The sequence below is a fragment of the Salmo trutta genome, chromosome 35, assembly GCF_901001165.1.
Source record: "Salmo trutta chromosome 35, fSalTru1.1, whole genome shotgun sequence".
NCBI classification, from domain to species: domain Eukaryota; kingdom Metazoa; phylum Chordata; class Actinopteri; order Salmoniformes; family Salmonidae; genus Salmo; species Salmo trutta.
The window spans coordinates 5,671,379-5,696,007 of NC_042991.1; the positions used below are offsets into that span (position 1 = coordinate 5,671,379).

The 24,629-nt window shown below is 40.7% G+C and overlaps 1 protein-coding gene and 1 non-coding gene across 6 annotated transcripts in view; one reads left to right on the top strand and one right to left on the bottom strand.

Annotated features, from left to right (window-relative positions):
- The window catches only part of LOC115174492 (bromo adjacent homology domain-containing 1 protein), a 71,880-nt gene that overhangs the window by 14,883 nt on the left and 32,368 nt on the right, over nucleotides 1-24,629 (top strand). For 2 of the 5 annotated variants that reach the window (XM_029733072.1, XM_029733076.1), the window contains exon 1: nucleotides 23,793-23,918. The exons of 1 other annotated variant lie outside the window; for it this stretch is intronic. The gene's annotated coding sequence lies outside the window, so the exon portion shown is untranslated. Of the gene's footprint in view, nucleotides 1-21,605; nucleotides 21,707-23,792; nucleotides 23,919-24,629 lie in introns of those variants that run through there. 2 more of the 5 variants (XM_029733075.1, XM_029733074.1) reach the window with 2 other exon arrangements.
- Nucleotides 22,118-22,189, bottom strand: trnap-ugg (transfer RNA proline (anticodon UGG)). The gene has a single exon. It is a non-coding gene; the product is annotated as a tRNA-Pro (tRNA).

The following is a 24,629-nucleotide window of genomic DNA, read 5'->3' on the forward strand; positions in this document are numbered from 1 at the left end:
GCCTTCAGTGATGCCAGAGCGATTGATGAGGCTCTTCAAAGAATAACCTCAGCAGCAGTGAGGGACAGTCCCAGCAGTCAGCTGGCTCAGGCACCAGGGCAACAGGAAGAAGAGGGATCAGATGGAGCAGAAGCACCAGCAGTAGTGCCACAAACGTCTGCTGTTTGGATGCTGTTTGATGAGAGAGCAACTGGGGATGCAGCACGAAGGAATCCCTCAGCAGATGCCATAATTGAGGTCCAATCCTATTTGGATGAGCCCCTCCTCCCAAAGATCTGCAGATCCTCTGAGCTGGTGGAAGAACAAGGCCTCTGTCTACCCATTGTTATTTATTTTTCTTTGATATGGTGCAATTTTCTATTATGCGGATCAGATTGTATTTGTTTTGAATGGTTAGATTTATATGCACTTTGTTTATATACATTTAAAAAGTTATACTTGACATGCGAATGTTTAATAGCATTCTTTTTCATAACAAACCAATGCATTTTTAAATACATTGTGGTTAATGTAGAGTATGATTTAATTTAATTTAATTCGAATTGTTTTAATACCGATCATAGTCAAACTATCGCAAACTGTTTGACTTGAAAATAATTTAAAAAAAAAAAGTTTTTAAAGAGCCGTTTGGGAGGCAAGAGAGCCGGCTCTTTTTGGTGAGCTGAGCCGAACAAGCCGGTTCACTGAAAAGAGCCGGAGAACCCATCACTACTCCCCAGCTGCAAAAATGTTGTTGCATCTCGCACCCTACACTTGTTTACGTGCATGATGGAAAGACAACTCCCTGAGCTATAGCTTTCCCGCTCACTAACGAGCTTCTCTATCCGCACTACATGAGTGGTGAAGTAATTTAATGTGAAGCTAAATGTAAAAAACTAAAAAGTAATTGGAGGTTTAAAAAGGAACAGAAAGGAATGATATAACACAACTTTTTAGAGGTTCGAGCTGGTTCAGAACTTTATTTTGCTGGTTGGAACAGTGGAAGGGAACCAAAAAAAGAATGGTTCTGTTCAGAACGAAACGATTGGAAAATAATTTAGGTTTCAACCCCTGGCACTCAATGTTTTTGCATAAACACGTTCTAAATTTCAATCTGCTGCTGATGAAGCTCAATGAGCTGGGCCTCTGAACAGGAGCTGACTAATTTGTCACATGCTTGGAAAAACAATAGGTGTAGACTAAAAGTGAAATGCTTTCTTACGGATCCTTTTCCAGCAATCAGAGTTAAGATTTTTAAAAATGTAATAGAAATGGTGAAACGGGGAGTAAATACACAGTGAATTATTTCACAATAACGAGTAAAAGTAGCATGGCTATATACAGGGAGTACCAGTACTGAGTCGATGTGCAAGGGTACGAGGTAATTGAGTTAGCTATGTACATATATGTAGGGATAATGTGACTAGGCAACAGGATAGATAATAGACAGTAGCAGCAGTGTGTGTGCGCCGTCAGTATGCATGTATGCTCGTGCAGTGTGGGCGTATGTAGTTTGTATTTTGGGTTGTCAGTGTGGGTAGAGTCCAGTTTGTGCATTGAGTCCGTGCAAAAAAGGATGAGTGCAGGTAGGCCGGGTAGCCATTTGATTAGCTATTTAGCAGTCTTGTGGCTTGGGCTTGGGGGTAGAAGCTGTCCAGGCTCCTGTTGGTTCCAGACTCCTGTTGGTTCCAGACTCCTGCTGGTACCTCTTGCCATGCGGTAGCAGAGAGAACAGTCTGGCTTGGGTGACTGGAATCTTTGACAAAGTTTTTATCCTTCCTCTGACACCGCCTGGTGTAGAGGTCCTGGATGGCAGGAAGTTCAGTCCGTGATGTACTGGGCCATACTCACCAGCAATGTTCTCTCAAATTTTGGGGGGCACTGAGCAAATTTTAGGTCTTGTGAGTGGAAACTTGAACGTTGTGAGAATTTTGTGCAACTTCCGGCACACCTTTACAGTGAACACTGAGGCTGTACCCTTACAGTTTTAGACAGTAGCCTTTAGTCTATCTGAGCACAATATTGGCCTACCAACAAAACCAATGGAGCAAATCCCATAACATTTTCACATGGAAATAGCTTTTGATTCATGTGATATAGCTTTATGTGCTGTCCAATGCAGGTCTACATTGCATGAGACTTTTTAAAAAGTTTTTACATTATGAAGGGCTTGAAATGAATGAATGAATGAATATTTTTTTTACTTCGTCTGTAACACCATGGGCCAAATAGTGCCTTCAGAAAGTATTCATATCCCTTGACTTATTCCACATTTTATTGTTACAGCCTGAATTCAATATATTTTTCTCACTCATTGACTCTCACCCCATAATGACAATGTGAAACATGTTTTATAAATTTTGGCAAATTTAATTGAAAATGAATTACAGAAATAGCTAATTTACATGACTATTCTCACCCCTGAGTCAATCTTTTGTAGAAGCACCTTTGGTAGTGATTACAGCTGTGAGTCTTTCTTGGTAAGTCTCTAAGAGCTTTCCACATCTGAATTATGCAACATTTACCCATTTATAATTTTCAAAATTCTTCAAGCTCTGTCAAGTTGGTGGTTGTTGTGCCATAGATTTTAAAGTAGATGTAAGTCAAAACTGTAACTCTGTCACTCAGGAACATTCTATGTCTTCTTGGTAAGCAACTCCAGTGTATATTTGGCCTTGTGTTTTAGGTTATTGTCCTGCTGAAATGTGAATTTGTTTCCCAGTGTCTGGTGGAAAGCAGATATTAACCAGATATTCCTCTAGGATTTTGCCTGTGCTTAGCTCCATTCATTTTTTTATCCTGAAAAATTCCCCAGTCCTTAACAATGACAAGCATACCCATAACATGATACAGACACCACTATGCTTGGAAATATGGAGAGTGGTACTCAGTAATGTGTTGTATTGGATTTGCCCCAAACATAAAACTTTGTATTTGGGACAAGAAGTTAATTGCTTTGCCACATTTTTTACAGTATTACTTTAGTGCCTTGTTGCAAACAGGATGCCTGTTTTGGAATATTTGTTTTGTGTACAGGCTTCCTTCTTTTCACTGTGTCATTTAGGTTAATGTGGAGTAAATACAATGTTTGTTGATCCATTCTCAATTTTCTCCTGTAACTGTTTTAAAGTCATCGTAGGCCTCATTGTGAAATCCCTGAGCGGTTTCCATTCTCTCCAGCAACTGAGTTAGGAAGGACGCCTGTATCTTTGTAGTGATTTAAGTGATTGTAGTGATTTAATAACTTCACCATGCTCAAAGGGATATTCAATGTCTGCTTTTTTTGCGAGGCATCTCCCTGGTCTTTGTGGTTGAATCTGTGTTTGAAATTCTGTATGTGTAGGGTACAGAAATGAGGTAGTCATTCAAAAATCATGTTAAACACTATTATTGCACACAGAGTGAGTTCATGCAACTTATGTGACTTAAGATTTGTTTTACTCCAGAACTTATTTAGGTTTGCCATAAGAAAATTTGAATACTTAAGACTCAATACATTTCAGCTTTGTACAAATTTCAAAAAACATAATTCCACTTTGACATTATGTGGGCGTGTGGGCGTGTAGGCCAGTGACCAGAATGTAAATGTAATCAATTTTAAATTCAGGCTGTAACACAACAAAATGTGGAAAAAGTTGAGGGGTGTGAATACTTTCTGAAGGCACTGTAGGTGACTGTAAATGGAATTGTGTATGATGCAAGAAACCACTTAAAAAGGTTTAGTTATTTATTACATACAGAGAATTAGACAATGTAGGCTACTCCTCTACCTAATGGTTTATTTGCATATTCAAGCCTGCCACAAAATGCAACACTGCCCCTTTAAGACATCAGATTTTGACCTGAAAAGCTTTTAAAAAACTCTGTGAAATGTAGCCTACACGTTTTGTGCTCTTGTAGGAAGCAGTAACTCCTCTTTGCTGACCTAAACATACAGTGCATTCTGAAAAGTATTCAGACCCCTTGACTTACGTTACAGCCTTATTCTAAAATGTATTAAATCGTTTCCCCCCCTCATTGACACACACTACCCCATAAGGACAAAGCAAAAACAGGTTTTAATCTTTTTTCAAATGTGTTAAAAATACAAAACTGAAATATCACATTTACATAGGTATTCAGTCCCTTTACTCAGTACTTTATTGAAGCACATTTGGCAGTGATTACAGCATACAGTGTTCTTGTGTATGACGATACAATCTTGGCACACCTGTATTTGGGGAGTTTCTCCCATTCTTCTCTGCAGATCCTCTCAAGCTCTGTCAGGTTGGATGGGGAGTGTCGCTGGACAGCTATTTTCAGGTCTCTCCAGAGATGTTCGATCGGGTTCAAGTCCGGGCTCTGGCTGTGCCACTCATGGACATTCGGAGGCTTGTCCCGAAGCTACACCTGCGTTGTCTTGGCTGTGTGCTTAGGGTCGTTGTCCTGTTGGAAGTTGAACCTTCGCCCCAGTCTGAGCTCCTGAGCACTCTGGAGCAGGTTTTCATCAAGGATCTCTCTGTACTTTGCTCTGTTAATCTTTCCCTCGATCGTGACTAGTCTCCCACTCCCTGTAGCTGAAAAACATCCCCACAGCATGATGCTGCCAACACCATGCTTCACTGTAGTGAAGGTATTGGCCAGGTGTTGAGCGGTGCCAGGTTTCCTCCAGACGTGACACTTGGCATTGAGACCCAAGAGTAAACTCTTGGTTTCATCAGACCAGAGAATCTTGTTTCTCATGGTCTGAGAGTCCTTTAACTTCTTATGGGCAGGTGTAGCGCCCATAAGCGTCCCACCTGTCCAACATCCGGTGAAATTGCAGAGCGCGAAATTCAAACTACAGTATTATAAATATTTAACTTTCATAAAATCTCAAGTGTGTAATTCATCAAAATAAAGCTTAACTTCTTGTTAATCCAGCCGCGGTGTCAGATTTCAAAAAGGCTTTACAGCGAAAGCAAACCATGCGATTATCTGAGGACAGCGCCCCGCATACAAACACACGAAAAACATATTTCAACCAGGCAGTTGCGACACGAAAGTCAGAAATGGCGATATAAAAAATGCCTTACCTTTGATCTTCTTCAGTTGGCACTCCAAAAGGTCCCAGGTCCCAGTTGGAAACACTACAGCCAAAATGGGAGCCACCTAGAAAAACTATACAATTTCTGGCTCATTTTTCCAAAAACCAGCCTGAAACTATTTCTAAAGACTGTTGACCTCTAGTGGAAGCCCAAGGCACGATTTCACCCTATTATAAAAGTGGCAGCCATTGAAATCAGTGGTAGGATGATTTTTTTTGGGGGGGGGGTTTGTCCTCGGGGTTTCGCCTGCCATTTCAGTTCTGTTATACTCACAGAACGTACTTTGGTGCGAAAAATGCAAATCAATCCCAGAACAACAGCAAAGGACCTTGTGAAGATGCTGGAGGAAACGGGTACAAAAGTATCTATATCCACAGTAAAACGAGTCCTATATTGACATAACCTGAAAGGCCACTCAGCAAGGAAGAAGCCACTGCTCCAAAACCACCATAAAAAGCCAGACTACAGTTTGCAACTGCACATAGGGACAAAGATCGTACTTTTTGGAGAAATGTCCTCTGGTCGTCTGATGAAACAAAAATAGAACTGTTTGGCCATAATGACCATTGTTATGTTTGGAGGAAAAAGGGGGAGGCTTGCAAGGCAAAGAACACCATCCCAGCCGTGAAGCACAGGGGTGGCAGCATCATGTTGTGGGGGTGCTTTTCTGCAGGAGGGACTGGTGCACTTCACAAAATAGATGGCATCATGAGGAAGGACAATTATGTGGTTATATTGAAGCAACATCTCAAGACATCAGTCAGGAAGTTAGTTTGGTCGCAAATGGGTCTTCAAAATGGACAATGACCCCAAGCATACTTCCAAAGTTGTGGCAAAATGGCTTAAGGACAACAAAGTCAAGGTATTGGAGTGGCCCTCACAAAGCCCTGACCTCAATCCTATAGAAAATTTGTGGGCAGAACTGAAAAAGCGTGTGCGAGCAAGGAGGCCTACAAACCTGACTCAGTTACTCCAGCTGGAGGAATGGACCAAAATTCATCCATTGTGGGAAGCTTGTGGAAGGCTACCCAAAACATTTGACCCAAGTTAAACAATTTAAAGGCAATGCATCCAAATACTAATTGAGTGTATGTAAACTTCTGACCCTCTGGGAATGTGCTGAAATAATTCATTCTCTCTACTATTATTCTGGCATTTCACATTCTTAAAATAAAGTGGTGATCCTAATTGACCTAAGACAGGGGATTTTTACTAGGATTAAATGTCAGGAATTGTGAAAAACTGAGTTTAAATGTATTTGGCTAAGGTGTATGTAAACTTCTGACTTCAACTGTGTAATATGTGTGTGTGTGTGTGTGTGTGTGTGTGTGTGTGTGTGTGTAATAGTCAGAAGTTTGGACACACTCAGTCAAGGGTTTTTTCTTTATTTTTACCATGTTCTACATTGTAGAATAATAGCGACGACATCAAAACTATGAAATAACACATGGAACCATGTAGTAACCAAAGTGTTAAACAAATCAAAATATTTTATATTTGAGATTCTTCAAAGTAGCCACCTTTTGCCTTGATGACAGCTTTGCACACTCTTGGCATTCTCTCAACAGCTTTACCTGGAATGCTTTCCCCACATATGCTGAGCACTTGTTGGCTGCTTTTCCTTCACTCTGTGGTCCAACTCATCCCAAACCATCTCAGTTGGGTTGATGTCGGGTGATTTGTGGAGGCCAGGTCATCTGATGCATCACTCTCCTTCTTGGTTAAATCGCCCTCACACAGCCAGGAGATGTGTTTTGGGTCATTTTCCTTTTGAAAAACAAATGATAGTCCCACTAAGTGCAAACCAGATGGGATGGGGTATCACTGCAGATTGCTGGTGTAGTCATGCTGGTTAACCTCTTACATCTAGACGTTCCGCTAGCGGAACACCTGCTCCAATATCCAATGATGGGCGTGGCGCGAAATACAAAGTCCTCGAAAATCCGAAAACTTCAATTTTTCAAACATATGACTATTTTACACCATTTTAAAGACAAGACTCTCCTTTATCTAACCACACTGTCCGATTTCAAAAAGGCTTTACAACGAAAGCAAAACATTAGATTATGTCAGCAGAGTACCCAGCCAGAAATAATCAGACACCCATTTTTCAAGCCAGCATATAATGTCACAAAAAACAAAACCACAGCTAAATGCAGCACTAACCTTTGATGATCTTCATCAGATGACACTCCTAGGACATTATGTTATACAATACATGCATGTTTTGTTCAATCAAGTTCATATTTATATCAAAAACCAGCTTTTTACATTAGCATGTGACGTTCAGAACTAGCATTCCCACCGAACACTTCCGGTGAATTTACTAAATTACTCACGATAAACGTTCACAAAAAAACATAACAATTATTTTTAGAATTATAGATACAGAACTCCTTTATGCAATCGCGGTGTCAGATTTTAAAATAGCTTTTCGGTGAAAGCACATTTTGCAATATTCTCAGTAGATAGCCCGGCCATCATGGCTAGCTATTTTGACACCCACCAAGTTTGGTACTCACCAAACTCAGATTTACTATAAGAAAAATTGGATTACCTTTGCTGTTCTTCGTCAGAATGCACTCCCAGGACTTCTACTTCAATAACAAATGTTGGTTTGGTTCCAAATAATCCATAGTTATATCCAAATAGCGGCGTTTTGTTGTGCGTTCAAGACACTATCCGAAGGGTAACGAAGGGTGACGCGCCCGGCGCGTTTCGTGACAAAAAAATTCAAAATATTCCATTACCGTACTTCGAAGCATGTCAAACGCTGTTTAAAATAAATTTGGATGCGATTTTTCTCGTAAAAAAGCGATAATATTCCGACCGGGAGTCGTTGTTTTCGTTCAAAGACAGAGAAAGTAAAATGGACTCTTCTCGTGCAAGCGCGCCCCATTCTCATTGTTCTCAGATCGACCACTATCCAAATGCGCTACTGTTTATCAGCCATGGCCTGCAAAGTCATCGTTCAACGTTTTGGCACCTTCTGAGAGCCTATGGGAGCGTTAGAAAATGTCACGTTACAGCAGAGATCCCCTGTTTTGGATAGAGATGATCAAGAAGGCCAAGAAATAGTCAGAGAGGGCGCTTCCTGTTTGGAATCTTCTCAGGTTTTGGCCTGCCAATTGAGTTCTGTTATACTCAGACACCATTCAAACAGTTTTAGAAACTTTGGAGTGTTTTATATCCAAAGCTAATAATTATATGCATATTCTAGTTTCTGGGCAGGAGTAATAATCAGATTAAATCGGGTACGTTTTTTTATCCGGCCGTGAAAATACTGCCCCCTATCCATAACAAGTTAACTGTGCCTTCAATTCTAAATAAATCACAGACAGCGTCACGAGCAAAGCACCCCCACACCATCACAACTCCTCCTCCATGCTTCACGGTGGGAACCACACATGCGCAGATCATCCGTTCACCTGCTCTGCGTCTCACAAGGACACAGCGGTTGGAACCAAAAATCTCAAATTTGGACTCCTCAGACCAAAGGACAGATTTCCTCCGGTCTAATGTCCATTGTCTCTTCTTGGTGTCCTTTTAGTTGTAGTTTCTTTGCAGCAATTCGACCATGAAGGCCTGATTTCACGCAGTCTCATTTGAACAGTTGATGTTGAGATGTGTCTCTTACTTGAACCTTGTGAAGAATTTATTTGGCATGCAATCTGAGGCTGGTAACTCTAATGAACTCATCCTCTGCAGCAGAGTTAACTCTGGGTCTTCCTTTCCTGTAGCGATCCTCATGAGAGCCAGTTTCATCATAGCGCTTGATGGTTTTTGCGACTGCACTTTAAGAAACTTTTTCAAAGTTCTTGACATTTTCCGGATTGACTGACCTTCATGTCTTATTAAAGTAATGATGGACTGTTGTTTCTCTTCGCTTATTTGGGTTTTTAATATGCACTTGGTCTTTTGCCAAATAGGGCTATCTTCTGTATGCTACCCCTACCTTGTCACAACACAACTGTTTGGCTCAAATGTATTAAGAAGGAAAAAAATTCCACAAATTAAATTTTAACAAGGCAATGCTTTCCAGGTGACTATCTCATGAAGCAGGTTGAGAGAATGCCAATAGTTTTCAAAGCTGTCGTCAAGCAAAGGGTGGCTACTTTGAATAATCTCAAATATAAAATATATTTCGATTTGTTTAAGACCTGCTTGGTTACTACATGATTCCATATGTGTTATTTCATAGTTTTGATGTGTTCACTATTATTCTACAACGTAGAAAATAGTCAAAGTAAAGAAAAACCCTTGAATGAGTAGGTGTGTCCAAACTTTTGACGTGTATGTGTATGTATGTATGTATGTATGTATGTATGTATGTATGTATGTGTGTATATATATATATATATATATATGTGTGTGTGTGTGTGTGTGTGTGTGTGTGTGTGTGTGTGTGTGTGTGTGTGTGTGTGTGTGTGTATATATATATATATATACACACACACACACACACACACACACACACACACATATATATATATATATATATATATATATATATATATATATATATATATATATATACACGTGTGTGTGTATATATATATACACGTGTGTATATATATATATATACACGTGTGTGTATATATATGTGTATATATATATATATATATACATACTGCTCAAAAAAATAAAGGGAACACTTAAACAACACAATGTAACTCCAAGTCAATCACACTTCTGTGAAATCAAACTGTCCACTTAGGAAGCAACACTGATTGACAATAAATTTCACATGCTGTTGTGCAAATGGAATAGACAACAGGTGGAAATTATAGGCAATTAGCAAGACACCCCCAATAAAGGAGTGGTTTTGCAGGTGGTGACCACTTCTCAGTTCCTATGCTTCCTGGCTGATGTTTTGGTCACTTTTGAATGCTGGCGGTGCTTTCACTCTAGTGGTAGCATGAGACGGAGTCTACAACCCACACAAGTGGCTCAGGTAGTGCAGCTCATCCAGGATGGATGATGCGAGCTGTGGCAAGAAGGTTTGCTGTGTCTGTCAGCGTAGTGTCCAGAGCATGGAGACGCTACCAGGAGACAGGCCAGTACATCAGGAGACGTGGAGGAGGCCGTAGGAGGGCAACAACCCAGCAGCAGGACCGCTACCTCCGCCTTTGTGCAAGGAGGAGCAGGAGAAGCACTGCCAGAGCCCTGCAAAATGACCTCCAGCAGGCCACAAATGTGCATGTGTCTGCTCAAACGGTCAGAAACAGACTCCATGAGGGTGGTATGAGGGCCCGACGTCCACAGGTGGGGGTTGTGCTTACAGCCCAACACCGTGTAGGACGTTTGGCATTTGCCAGAGAACACCAAGATTGGCAAATTCGCCACTGGCGCCCTGTGCTCTTCACAGATGAAAGTAGGTTCACACTGAGCACATGTGACAGACGTGACAGAGTCTGGAGACGCAGTGGAGAACGTTCTGCTGCCTGCAACATCCTCCAGCATGAATGGTTTGGCGGTGGGTCAGTCATGGTGTGGGGTGACATTTCTTTGGGGGGCCGCACAGCCCTCCATGTGCTCGCCAGAGGTAGCCTAACTGCCATTAGGTACTGAGATGAGATCCTCAGACCCCTTGTGAGACCATATGCTGGTGCGGTTGGCCATGGGTTCCTCCAAATGCAAGACAATGCTAGACTCATGTGGCTGGAGTGTGTCAGCAGTTCCTGCAAGAGGAAGGCATTGATGCTATGGACTGGCCCGCCCGTTCCCCAGACCTGAATCCAATTGAGCACATCTGAGACATCATGTCTCGCTCAATCCACCAACGCCACGTTGCACCACAGACTGTCCAGGAGTTGTCGGATGCTTTAGTCCAGGTCTGGGAGGAGATCCCTCAGGAGACCACCCGCCACCTCATCAGGAGCATGCCCAGGCGTTGTAGGGAGGTCATACAGGCACGTGGAGGCCACACACACTACTGAGCCTCATTTTGACTTGTTTTAAGGACATTACATCAAAGTTGGATCAGCCTGTAGTGTGGTTTTCCACTTTAATTTTGAGTGACTCCAAAACCAGGGTTGATAAATTGGATTTCCATTGATTATTTTTGTAATTTTGTTGTCAGCACATTCAACTATGTAAAGAAAAAAGTATTTAATAAGATTATTTCATTCAGATCTAGGATGTGTTATTTTAGTGTTCCCTTTATTTTTTTGAGCAGTGTGTGTATATACACACACACACACACACACACACACACACGCGCGTCAAAAGTTTGGACACACCTACTCATTCAAGGGTTTTTCTTTATTTTGACTATTTTCTACGTTGTAGAATAATAGTGAACACATCAAAACTATGAAATAACACATATGGAATCATGTAGTAACCAAGCAGGTCTTAAACAAATCGAATTTTTTTTTACAAACTTCGCAAGTAACAGTAATGGCAACATTGCCATCTCTCTAATAAAGTACATTTGACCACATAATATGGCAAAGTTGTTTCCTTCTAATTATTGGCTTTAGCAATGTCATTGTATTTCCATGCCACTCTAAGTTAGTGTAATTTAGATGAAACCGTCACTAGCCACCGAGATGCAACCCATGTCTAGGGCACAATTATTATTATTTTTATGCAGCTATGGTGGTATTGGCTAAGTCATGTCAGACTACAACAGCGTATGAACTAGCAGCAACAAACACAAACCAACCCAGGGCCATAGTGTAACGGCTTCACCGGCCTGAATCTAATCCTATTAACATATGTAAAGCATAGAATTAGCTTCCAAATGAGATTGTTATTTCTTGAGCTATGTTTATAATTGAGGGATGATGATAATCGTTGACCCTGTTTTTCTGTTAGACAAATTGCACAGTTGGGTGCAAGACTGAACCCCTGGTCATTAACGGATGCCGGTGACCTACCAGAAGGTGCAAAGGTGGGTATCATAACATGTCCAGCAATGTGATTGCAATTTATATTTGTGATGGATCCCCATTAGCTGCTGCCAAGGCAGCAGATAATTTCCCCAGACCCCCAGGAAGAGTAAGTCAGTTATACAATATTAAAAACATTACAATACGATTTCACAACACACTGTGTGCCCTCAGGCCCCTACTCTACTACCACATACAGTTGAAGTCGGAAGTTTACATACACCTTAGCCAAGTACATTTTAACTCAGTTTTTCCACAATTCCTGACATTTAATCCTAGTAAGAATTCCCTGTTTTAGGTCAGTTAGGATCACCACTTTATTTTAAGAATGTGAAATGTCAGAATAACAGTAGAGAGAATGATTGATTTCAGCTTTAATTTCTTTCATCACATTCCCAGTGGGTCAGAAGTTTAGATACACTCAATTAGTATTTGGTAGCATTGCCTTTAAATTGTTTAACTTGCGTCAAATGTTTTGGGTAGCCTTCCACAAGCTTCCCACAGTAAGTCGGGTGAATTTTGTCCCATTCCTCCTGACAGAGCTGGTGTAACTGAGTCAGGTTTGTAAGCCTCCTTGCTCGCACATGCTTTTTCAGTTCTGCCCACAAATTTAAAATAGGATTGGGGTCAGGGCTTTGTGATGGCCACACCAATACCTTGACTTTGTTGTCCTTAAGCCATTTTGCCACAACTTTGGAAGTATGCTTGGGGTCATTGTCCATTTGGAAGACCCATTTGAGACCAAGCTTTAACTTCCTGACTGATGTCTTGAGATATTGCTTCAATATATCCACATAAGTGTCCTTCCTCATGATGTCTTCTATTTTGTGAAGTGCGCCAGTCCCTCCTGCAGCAAAGCACCCCCACAAGATGATGCAGCCACCCCTGTGCTTCACGGTTGGGATGGTGTTCTTTGGCTTGCAAGCATCCCCCTTTTTCCTCCAAACATAATGATGGTCATTATGGCCAAACAGTTCTATTTTTGTTTCATCAGACCAGAGGACATTTCTCCAAAAAGCACGCTTTTTTTTATGGCGGTTTTGGAGCAGTGGTTTCTTAATTGCTGAGCAGCCTTTCAGGTTATGTCGATATAGGACTTGTTTTACTGTGGATATAGATACTTTTGTACCTGTTTCCTCCAGCATCTTCACAGGGTCCTTTGATGTTGTTCTGGGATTGATTTGCACTTTTTGCACCAAAGTATGTTAACCTCTAGGAGACAGAACGCGTCTCCTTCCTGAGCGGTATGACAGCTGCGTGGTCCCATGGTGTTTATACTTGCGTACTATTGTTTGTACAGATGAACGTGGTACCTTCAGGCGTTTGCAAATTGCTCCCAAGGATGAACCAGACTTATGGAGGTCAACAATTTTTTTTCCTGAGATCTTGGCTGATTTCTTTTGATTTTCCCATGATTTCAAGCAAACAGGCACAGAGTTTGAAGGTAGGCCTTGAAATACATCCACAGGTACACCTCCAATTGACTCAAATGATGTCAATTAGCCTATCAGAAGCTTCTAAAGCCATGACATAATTCTCTGGAATTTTCCAAGCTGTTTAAAGGCACAATCAACTTAGTGTATGTAAACTTCTGACCCACTGGAATAGTGATACAGTGAATTATAAGTGAAATAATCTGTAAGCAATTGTTAGAAAGATTACTTGTGCCATGCACAAAGTTGATGTCCTAACTGACTTGCCAAAACTCTAGTTTGTTAACCTTTCTGCCGCAGGCGTTCCGCTAGCGACCCACCTCAACAACATCCGGTGAAATTGCAGAGCACCAAATTCAAAATACAGAAATAGTAATAATAAACATTCATAAGATATACAAGTGTTATACATCGGCTTAAAGATCAACTTCTTGTTAATCCAGCTGCTTTGTCAGATTTCAAAAAGGCTTTACGGCGAAAGTATACCATGTGATTATCTGAGGACAGCGCCCCGCTTACAAAAGCATACAAACATTTTACAACCAAGTAAAGGAATTACAAAGTCAGAAATAGCGATAAAATTAATCACTTACCTTTGAAGATCTTCATCTGGTTGCAATCAGAAGGGTCCCAGTTACACAATAAATGTTCAATAAAGTCCCTCGTTATATCCCAAAAACTCAGTTTTGTTGGCGCGTTTTGTTCAGTAATCCACTGGCTCCAAGGCGGTCAAAACATGTAGACGAATACATCCTAATAGTACCGGTAAAGTTCGTTGAAACATGTCAAACGATGTTAATAATTAATCCTCAGGTGGTCTATTGTCTAAATAATCGATAATATTTAAACCGGACAATAGCGTATTCAATAGAACGGAAAAATAACGAAGGGCGCACAATCGGTCACGTGCGCAAACCAGCTCTGCATTCTTCCTCAGTCCACTGACAAAAAGGTCTCATTCTTCATTTTTCAGAAAACAAGCCTGAAACCATGTCTAAAGACTGTTGACATCTAGTGGAAGCCATAGGAACTGCAATCTGGGTCCTAACCCATTAGATACTCTATATTCATTAAATTGAAAATACCCAGATCAAAAAAATCCCACTTCCTGGATGGATTTTCCTCAGGTTTTTGCCTGCCATATCAGTTCTGTCATACACAGACATTATTTTAACAGTTTTGGAAACTTTAGTGTTTTCTATCCAAATATACCAATTATATGCATATCCTAGCTTCTGAGTAACAGGCAGTTTACTTTTGGCACGCTTCTCATCCAGATGTCGAAATACTGCCCCCAAGCCATAAGAAGTTAACAAGACATTTGTGGAGTGGTTGAAAAACGAGTTTTAATGACTCCAACCTAAGTGTATGTAAACTTCTGACTTCAACTGTATCTACAACACAAAATCCATGTGTACTTGTGTGTGTGTGTGTGTGCATGTGCTAATGTTTGTTGCTTCACAGTCCCAGCTGTTCCATAAGGTGTATTTTCTTTCTGCTTGCATCATTTACCTGATGTGGAATAGAGTTCCATTTAGTCATGGCTCTGTGTAGTACTGTGCGCCTACCATTGTCTGTTCTGGACTTGGGGACTGTGAAGAGACTTCTGGTGGCATGTCTTGTGGGGTAGGCATGGGTGTCTGAGCTGTATGCTAGTCGTTTAAACAGACAGCTCAGTGCTTTCAACATGTCAATACCTCTCACAAATGCAAATAGTGATGAAGTCAATCTCTCCTCCTCTCGGTGTACATCCAAGGGCCAGCCGTGCTGCCCTGTTCTGAGCCAATTGCAATTTTCCTAAATCCCTCTTTGTGGCACCTGACCACACGACTGAACAGTAGTCCAGGTGCAACCAAACTAGAGCCTATAGGACCTGCCTTGTTGATAGTGCTATTAAGGTAGAGCAGTGCTTTATTAGGGACAGACTTCTCCCCATCTTAGCTACTGTTGTATCAATATGTTTTGAACATTACAGTTTACAATCCAGGGTTACTCCAAGCAATTTAGTCACCTTTGCTCAATTTCCACATTATTTATTGCAAGATTTAGTTGAGGTTTAGGGTTTAGTGAATGGTTTGTACCAAATACAATGCTTTTAGTTGAATAAATATTTAGGACTAACTTATTCCTTGCCACCCATTCTGAAACTAACTGCAGCTCTTAAGTGTTGCAGTCGCTCATTTCAGTCGCTGTAGTAGCTGACGTTTATAGTGTTGTGTCATCCGCATACATAGACACAATAGCTTTACTTAAAGCCAGTGGCATGTCATTAGTAAAGATTGAAAAAAGTAAGGGGCCTAGACAGCTGCCCTGGGGAATTCCTGATTCTACTTGAATTATATTGGAGAGGCTTCCATTAAAGAACACCCTCTGTGTTGTTAGACAGGTAACTCTTTATCCAGAATATAGCACAGGATGTAAAGCCATAACACAAGTTTTTTTCAGCAGCAGACTATGATCGATAATGTCAAAAGCCGCACTGAAGTCTAACAAAACAGCCCCCACAATATTTTTGTCATAAATTTCTCTCAGCCAATCATCAGTAGTTTGTGTAAGTTCTGTGCTTGTTGAATGTCCTTCCCTATAAGCTTGCTGATTGTCTGTTGTCTATTTGTTTACTGTAAAATAACATTGTATCTGGTCAAACACCATTTTTTCAAAAACTTTGCGACGGGTTGGTAACAGGGTGATTGGACAGCTATTTGAGCCAGTAAAGGGGGCTTTACTATTCTTAGTAATGGTTACGCAACCTCCAAAATTATTTCATTGTTCACTTGCTATTTTCACAGCTTGTCAGGCAAGACCTCTGAATAAAAGTGTGTCATGCTAATCGGTTGTTGCACACAACCGAGTTACTACATGCTAAATGACAGGTATTGTGTGTTGTGTGAAGTTGTATTAAAAAATACCCGGCTTGACCTTTCTTTAGAATAAAATGCTATTTACTACTTGGCTGTGTATTATATCACCCTGTCCCAGTCCCTCCCAGTCAACACTACCTCATAAGATTGCCTGTTCAAGAGATGTCCAGTTTGCAGCCGAACATGCAGCATAGAGAAGACCAACAAGGGGTCCCTCATCAGCATCATGCAGACATGCCCTCGCTGTGAGCATTCCTATGAATGGAACAGTCGGCCACATGTTGGCAAGTATCCGGCCAGCAACCTTGACCTGTCATTGGCAACAGCTTTGAGGCTCTGGGGCTCTGGCAAAATAATTTGTTCTTAACTGACCAACTGACTTGCATAGATAAATAAATGTGTTCACAGAAACATTTTATGGGAGCCAGCACAAGGAGAATTGCAAGATGATGTGATGACTGACAGACGGGCTTGATACTGATGTCTCTGAATGGAGAGAGACCTTGAATGGAGAGAGACTTGGCATTACAGTTTTACTAGACACAACTTTTACTTATATTGTCTTTTTCTATTATTGAATTGATTGGTATTAGTTAGGAGGGAGGGAGAAACCCTGTGTATTCTGCACCAGGACCAGGGAACTCCTGTGGTATACAGGACACCACACAGGAAGGTATGACCACTGACATGTTTGCCAAGGTAGCCCCATTACCACCATTGCAAAATGCTGATAGGCACAGTATCCGTATCAACTGTGAATGACAATGAAAGATGAAATGTTAACATTGTTATATTAGCAGAACACTGCTTGTATGGTATTATGTAAAGGGTTGTTTCTTCTACATGGACCTGTTGCTACATGTGAAATTTGTCAAAACACTTAGTTTAGATGATCTATGTCAGGAATGCTTCTCATATTACTCTGTAGGCTACTGGCCTATTCAAAACGTCCTCTGGTACCTCACCATACATCTCCTGTAGTTATTGAACTCAACCTGCAGGAGGTGTGTTTGTTGTGATTGAGTGGGGGTGAAACGGCTGCAGGCAAGGTTCTGACAGATGGGTGTGTCTTGGTGGTGGCAAGGACACACCCAAGAAACATCCACATCAATCCACACCCCTAAGCCAACCCAACCCATGTTTGGCCTCTCATGGCCGGCAGCATTTCTTGAGGAGCAACGCAATTGTTTTTGGGCCAAATCAAGTGCAGTTCTTTAAAGAGACCACACGCATTTTTATAAAATATGCTACTTCTGTTCAAATGTTGTTGATCAGTACGATACAATAAGTCCCAAATGGAAGGGAAACAGATTGTAGCCCCATGAAATCAGACAAAAAATGTAATAACTCAATGCATGCACACACCTATTGAATATGCATTCACCTGTATTGTGGCTAGGCCTACGCTACATATTGATTTACCCAGTTTATCAATAGAGATTATTTGAATGGTAAATTATTGCCTTTTATGTTGTTAGATTGGTAAAAAAAAAAGAAAAGTGAAATTGATTCATTCATGCATACCTGGCTGTCTCTGGAAAAAAAATGGTATATCAAAAAATGCAAATGTAATGATATTGAACTCAAAAGATGCCCAATGATTGAACAGAGCAGTATCTGAGTTGATCTGTCTGGATGAAGTGCCATTCTGTGACTTTGGCTAATATGCCTTCTTTTTTGTTGCCTTGGTATCAAGTATCGTGATTGCATGAGTACTATGGTACTAAACCTGCCCTGAAAAAGGTTCCTTGGAGAACTCTTGCACGATAAAAAACTTTTGTGAGGTTCTTGACATGGTATCTACGGTTCTTCAGAATTCTAAAAGGTTATTTAATTGTATGGAAGCCTGCAGATGTTTCCCTTTCATAGCACACAGCATATTAGCCAGTGTTAACTAGTATAGATTTTTTTGGTGTAGCATTTCTAGTGTTGATTCAAGACTTAAATTAACACTCAGTGGTGTTAAATAATCCCAGTGTTGGTGATAATATCCAGAGTAGAACCACAATCACGCCCATCATCTTATTTCCCAGGATGCTCAGTTGCAGGTCGACTTTTAGAATGATTTGTTTCAAAATCTATGTTTTTGCATTGATTAATTAATCTTATGCTAATCAAATATAAATAACACATTTTTCTGAAGTATTCCAATCTGTAAATTGGATTTATTGCACCCGTTACTGAAACGCTTGTTCCAGTTCAGATGTTTTAAAGTAGTCTCATATCTTAGACTTCCCAACCCTGGCAATCATTCTGAATGCAGGTTGAGGCTGGATAAACATTTTCAAATGTTGGATATCCCCACTCCAATAGGAATTACATGTCACTTTACAAGCCAGCATGATATGACTTGCAGGCCTGATGTGGCCTGTAATAAGTTTCAGGCCACTGTATTAGGGTAAAACTAGGCCCTCATAAGAAGGCCTTATGAAATATGTATTATATTGTCTTCATTTTTTTATCTCACTTGGTGAAGGCCACAGGACTGAAAATTATTGAATCTAACAACCATTTCTCTGTCACTACCAAACAGTCTGTCACGGCTGTCGTATGAAGGAGACCAAGGCGCAGCGTGCGTATCGTTCCACATGTTTATTATTATGTAAAACTATGCAAGACATACAAATAAACTATAAACAAAAACAACAAACCGTGACGAAGAGGTGCAACATACACTAACTCAAAATAATCTCAAACAAACACTAGTGGGAAAAACAACTACTTAAATATGATCCCCAATTAAAGACAACGATGACCAGCTGCCTCTAATTGGGAATCATACAAAAAACCCAACCTAGAAAAAAGAACCTAGAACACAACATAGAAAATGTAAACTAGACAAAAACCCCAACATAGAAAAAATAACCTAGAAAACACCATAGAACATTTTAAACTAGACAAAAACCCCAACATAGAAAAAAGAAACTAGTACCAAACAGAAATAAATAAACTAGACAAAACCCCCCAGTCACGCCCTGACCTACTCTACCATAGAAAAATACGAGCTCTCTATGGTCAGGACGTGACACAGTCATGTTAACTCTAAAATTTACTGGAAAGGCACCCTGCGAAATATGGTAGTAACCCTGGGAAATATTCAAATAAAACCCTATAGCAAGGCTATTCAATTCCGGTGCTGGAGGGCCGAAACATTTCAGCTTTTAGATTTTTTTTTATTGTTCTTCAAAGAACCATCCCATTTATGGTTCTTCAGAGACCCTAAAGTAGTTTTTCTATGGTATCGCTCTCAAGTACCTTATTTGGTTCCAACTTGCATCTTTATTTTTAACACTTTACACTCGTAAACGGTTTGAAAATGGCAGATTTGGACACTGATAAATGCCTAAATTGGAACGCAGTGGATGTACAATAACATGCTATACATGACTTCAGAGCTCAGGTTCTCTGCTTCACAGCGCTGTATGGATTATGACTGACAGCCGCTCTGAACTTGAGCACCTCGCACGACAAGAAATGTGTCCCCATCCCTCCCACTAATTGGGCAACTTTAGTAAAAATATATATTTTTGAGTGAGGGAAATGCTGTAAACTAAGAGGACTGTATTTTGAAAGATGAGACATTGAGGATTGTAATAAATACCACATTGAAGTCGTACAAGCAAGCCAAACACCTGTGAGTCAAATGTGCACTTCACATTTCCATAGTATAAAACTCATGTCATGTACAGTGCCAACGTTTATGATCACTATGTTTAATGTACAGTTACAAGATGACATGGCTTCATACCCTGGGTTGTTCTGAACTGAATGAGCCTATGTTTTTCTATTGTGAATAAAATTTGCAGCAGCATACACGCACCTGAATGCACGTATGACTCCTTTCTATGCGCACCCAAACTATGATCTGTTTCTCTGAATTGCATTGTTAAAGCCTGACGCTTTAATATCGTATTGTATAACTTAGCTAGTCATGTTGGCAATAGAACCAGCTTTCAAATGATGCCCTCCTGACCCAGATTGTGGTTTACAATGGACCGTTTTTGGATTGCGTAAACAGCAGTAATTGTGTGATTGCGGGGATGCAGGGCTGTGTTCCAACCAAAACTACAAGTGTGCTTGCTCTAGTTCCTCAACAGCACCGCTAGGAGAGATCAACTATAAAAGTAGTATTTTTTTTAAAAGACTTCTTTGAGTCATAAAAATGCATTGAAATGACTTTGGAACTGTGCACCCTTTGGAGAGGTGTGTGTCCACGTGGAGACACCAGTTAGTCCTCTCACTCAAAGCCTTGTCACTTTTTTGTCTTATGTTGCACCTACCCCACATTTTCCAGGAATATTCTTATCCATGTTACTTAATGTGTTGAGTATTTTCAGATTTCGTTATCAACAAATGCGGCGAAAAGTAGAGTAAATGTAAAATGCACATAAAATCAACTGTGTAAATGTGGATTCAGTCTTGTGTCAGGTGAACTGTTGTGTCCCCACCTTTTGCTCTGATCATTTTTCCAGAATCTCCAAACTGTTCCCTTTCAATTGCTACCATGCATATGCTTTTCATATTTCTTCTGTAAGGAACATTTCAATTTAGCCCTATCCATATAGGCCAGTTCCCACATGTGTAAAGGGTTAAGAGTTAATGTATTTATTTATCATTTATAAATTAGCTATGACAGCCAATGAAAATATAGCACAGCTTTTGCGTTTCACCCCCATCTCAAAATCGAATGGTTTTGATCATTTGGAAGTTTTTACAGAGTGATCATTTCTCTGGCTTCTGCCACGCAGTGTGCCTCGCAAAAGTGATTGCTGTCCTCCTTGTCAAATTATCAACATTACCCAATATATCAAAAAATGACCATATACACTGATTGTTTAAAGCAAAACTACGAAAGGTATTGCTGATGGTGAACTTGAACAATCCAAATAAATTCTACTGTAAGCCCCATTCAGCAGGTATAGCTAGATAAGCTACAGGAGAACTCACTTTTATTCCGGTAAAATACATTTTTAACAGGGCTTAGATAACAATATCCTAGCAATTTACATTGGTTGTCAATCACCTAATAAAGCTTAATATCATGGAAGCCATTTTAGCGTTTGAATGCTGAAAGGTCCAGGAACACGCCGCCTACCTCGCTCGAAACTGGGCACAGTGAATAGTTTGACCACGCTACTGATATTGCACTGGGTTGTTCGGCGTGCAAAACGAGTTGTAGATCAGTGACTTGAACTGCATGTAATTGTATTGACGACACTGAAGGACGCATCAGTTGTCGCAAAATGAGTTATTTTCAGAAGGTAGAAAGAATGTAATATGAGCAACAACAACAACAAAAATGTGGACCGGTGACCGATGCATGCTACATTTGAATCTGGGACTGATGCGGTGAATAGGCCTACATCCCTAAGAAAAACGGTCATGCATTTAGCCTATCTGAAGTACACTGCACTGTTTAGGAGTTGACTACTGCGTGTACCCTCAGTCATAGAGGCCTGCATAATGATGTCGTAAGTTAAGTATTGAAAACTGTCAGTCATGATTAGCTGTGCACACTGCTTTTTAACGTGTTATTACGAAACACTTGCATGTTCATCCTCTCCACTGTGTGGTTGCTGTGTCGTACAGTGAAAAGTTTAACTTGGGTAGGCCTATAGAGGTTACAAACGTCTTAAATGGATTGTCTGAGATGGCGCTGACTTGCAGTAAAAAAAAAAGTGTTATTTCTTCAATTATTTGCTCAGAACGTTTATTTGGATTCGTCCCGACAGTTCTTGATTTCTATTTAATGTTTTGAATATTTATGTACTTGTTTGACATTTTACTGTATTACATTTTACATTTTAGTCATTTAGCAGACGCTCTTATCCACAGCGACTTACAGTAGTGAATACATTTCATAATTATTTTTTTCCGTACTGGTCCCCCGTGGGAATCGAACCCACAACCCTGGCGTCCCAAACGCCATGCTCTACCAACTGAGCCACAGGGGACTATTGTTAGGCGCTATAGTAACATATATCCTAAGAATTTCGCTGCACCCCCTATAACATCTGATAGACTGTGTACACAGCCAATATATTTGATTTTACATTATTCAAGGAGTGAAGATGGCAAACCAGGGGAAATGTCAGTTGTCTTAGTTGAAGGCTTCAAGTCGTCTGATATTGTCCCTTAACGTCCTGTTCACGTCCTGTTCAGTTTGCAGCCCACGTCCTTTTCCTCAACCAAATGTATGACCGAAATGTTCAACTTGTAGGGACATATATTCATCTAGATATTTTTTTAAATTTTTTTTTTACCTTGTGTTCAATGGGGATATTCTGGAAACATAGGCAACATCAGAAATAGCGACGGATGGTCAGATGTCTTGGCCATGAAATCACAAATGTTCACCTTCATGCAAGGCGTGGGGGTGGTAAAACAGTATAGGGTCCACTTGAATAGTCTACAACAGCTTCCCCTCCTTGTCTTCTCTCCTTAATTTCGATAGTCTAAAGGAGCTTCCTCACCTCCTTCATCTGCGCAGATCTGAAAGCACAAAGCAAGGAAAAGCAATGGTGGATACCCTGAGGATTTGATTTAAGCTGTCCAGTTCATATCTGTGCAGTTGAAGGAAAGGAGACAAGGAGAGGAATGAAGCCACTCGGGACTATTGAGAATCGCCGCGTAAGCATTGATGTAATCACCTGACACCGGCACAAAACCAAAACCCCGAGTGTGCTCAGTGTTTGGATCTTTATAATTTGTTGTCATAATTTGCCCGTTATCACACGTGGTGTGGAGGCCTGCATGTTATTGTTGTGCTGGTTTATGCTAATTCCTCTGCAACAGGACTGGCTCGTGTGTGCTTTTAGGCATAATAAAGCAATAGATCATGTGATAAAGCAATAGATCATGTAATAAAGCAATAGATCATGTAATAAAGCAATAAATAAAACAGGCCTATTAGCGGTAATGCACATGAAGCAGCCAATATGCCTGGCCAATAGGGCCAATCATTTGGACCCTAGCCTATAAAGTGTTGGATTTTTTTTGTAATAGATTGACTGAAAATAGAATTCTTTCCATATCCAATTAAAACTTTTTGGGCACGCAAAAAATTATATTAGGCTAATAACATTATGGACTGTGATCTGAAAATAATGATCATTTTATTCAACCACAGGGAATGGGAATGAACCGGTGTTGTTTCCCCGCATGCTTTACATTCTTGGGTGTACATTACAATGTTGTTGTGATATCTGTACACACCAGGCGATGTGTGAAAACATGGATTGTGGGTTTACTGGATGTGGTCTGGGTTGGGTCTGGTCACGACATAATGACAGGGTGAGGCTGGCGTTGAGGGGGGCAACATCGCTCCATAGCCCGTGCATCGACTTGAACCAAGTAATTCGAGCCACTTCGCAAGGGGACGCACATTCTACAAATATTTCGGTTTTATTCTTGAAATAAACAGCCTGGCGTTTTCGCCATTGGAAGACTGGATGTCAGCTAGGCTTGTCTGCATAGAAAATGGTTAAGATTAAGTTTTCTGCAAATCGGTGAAGCCGAACCAGGAAGAGCAAAGCACATCGCTCAGGCAGCCACCGTCCTCTCTCTCTCTCTCTCTCGCTTTCTCTCTACTCCCCTGCTCTCCCCCAGTACGGAGATCAGTTCAGCCATCACACCAGTCCATAACTATTTCGACGCATCTCCAGGCACGGTATGACGGAGTGTGTAAGTTAATATCTCTAAATATTTCTCCCGTAACGGCTTTGGAGTGCCGAGTGTTGAAGTTGCGTTCCGGAGCCCGTCCAAAAAGGAGTGCAGAACCTATTTTCGCTTCTGCCTTGCAGAATCGATAGCTGTAGCTTGCTAGCATGCCATATCCACGGGTTTCATACTAAATAGTGTTAGAAAATCGAATTACTTCGATATTATTTTTCGTAAATGGCATGGAATATGTGTTTGTGGCAGTCTTATTTTGGCCGCGATGTGTGTTCGGGTCGCCCATAGCCCCATAGATAAAGCAGTTACTTCGGATGGCCAGGCTACTCACAGACTTCAAGCGAGCGAGGCGCAGCCTTGTCTACTGTATGTCGGCCCCGATGTCCTCAAGTAGGCTGTCGGACGTTTGGTATGTTTGATCCAAGTTAAATGGGTTACCAGGGCGAAGCTCAGGTGTTACATTTAGGGCTTCGAATCGATTTAGATGGACTGTAGACTACCTGAAGAACATTTAACGCCAAAAACAAGTCGACGCCTCGTGTTTTATAGTTTTAATTCGGGCATAGAAAGTGTTCAAAATACCCCCTGCATCAGTTCAAAACACCTTACCCTGTACGGGGGTATTTTGGGCGCAAGTTGTTGGTCCCTTTGTCATTGCCCCCATATTTCACGCAGTGTTAAGGTGTAATTACATAAGTTAATGCCTGGTCATTGAAATAA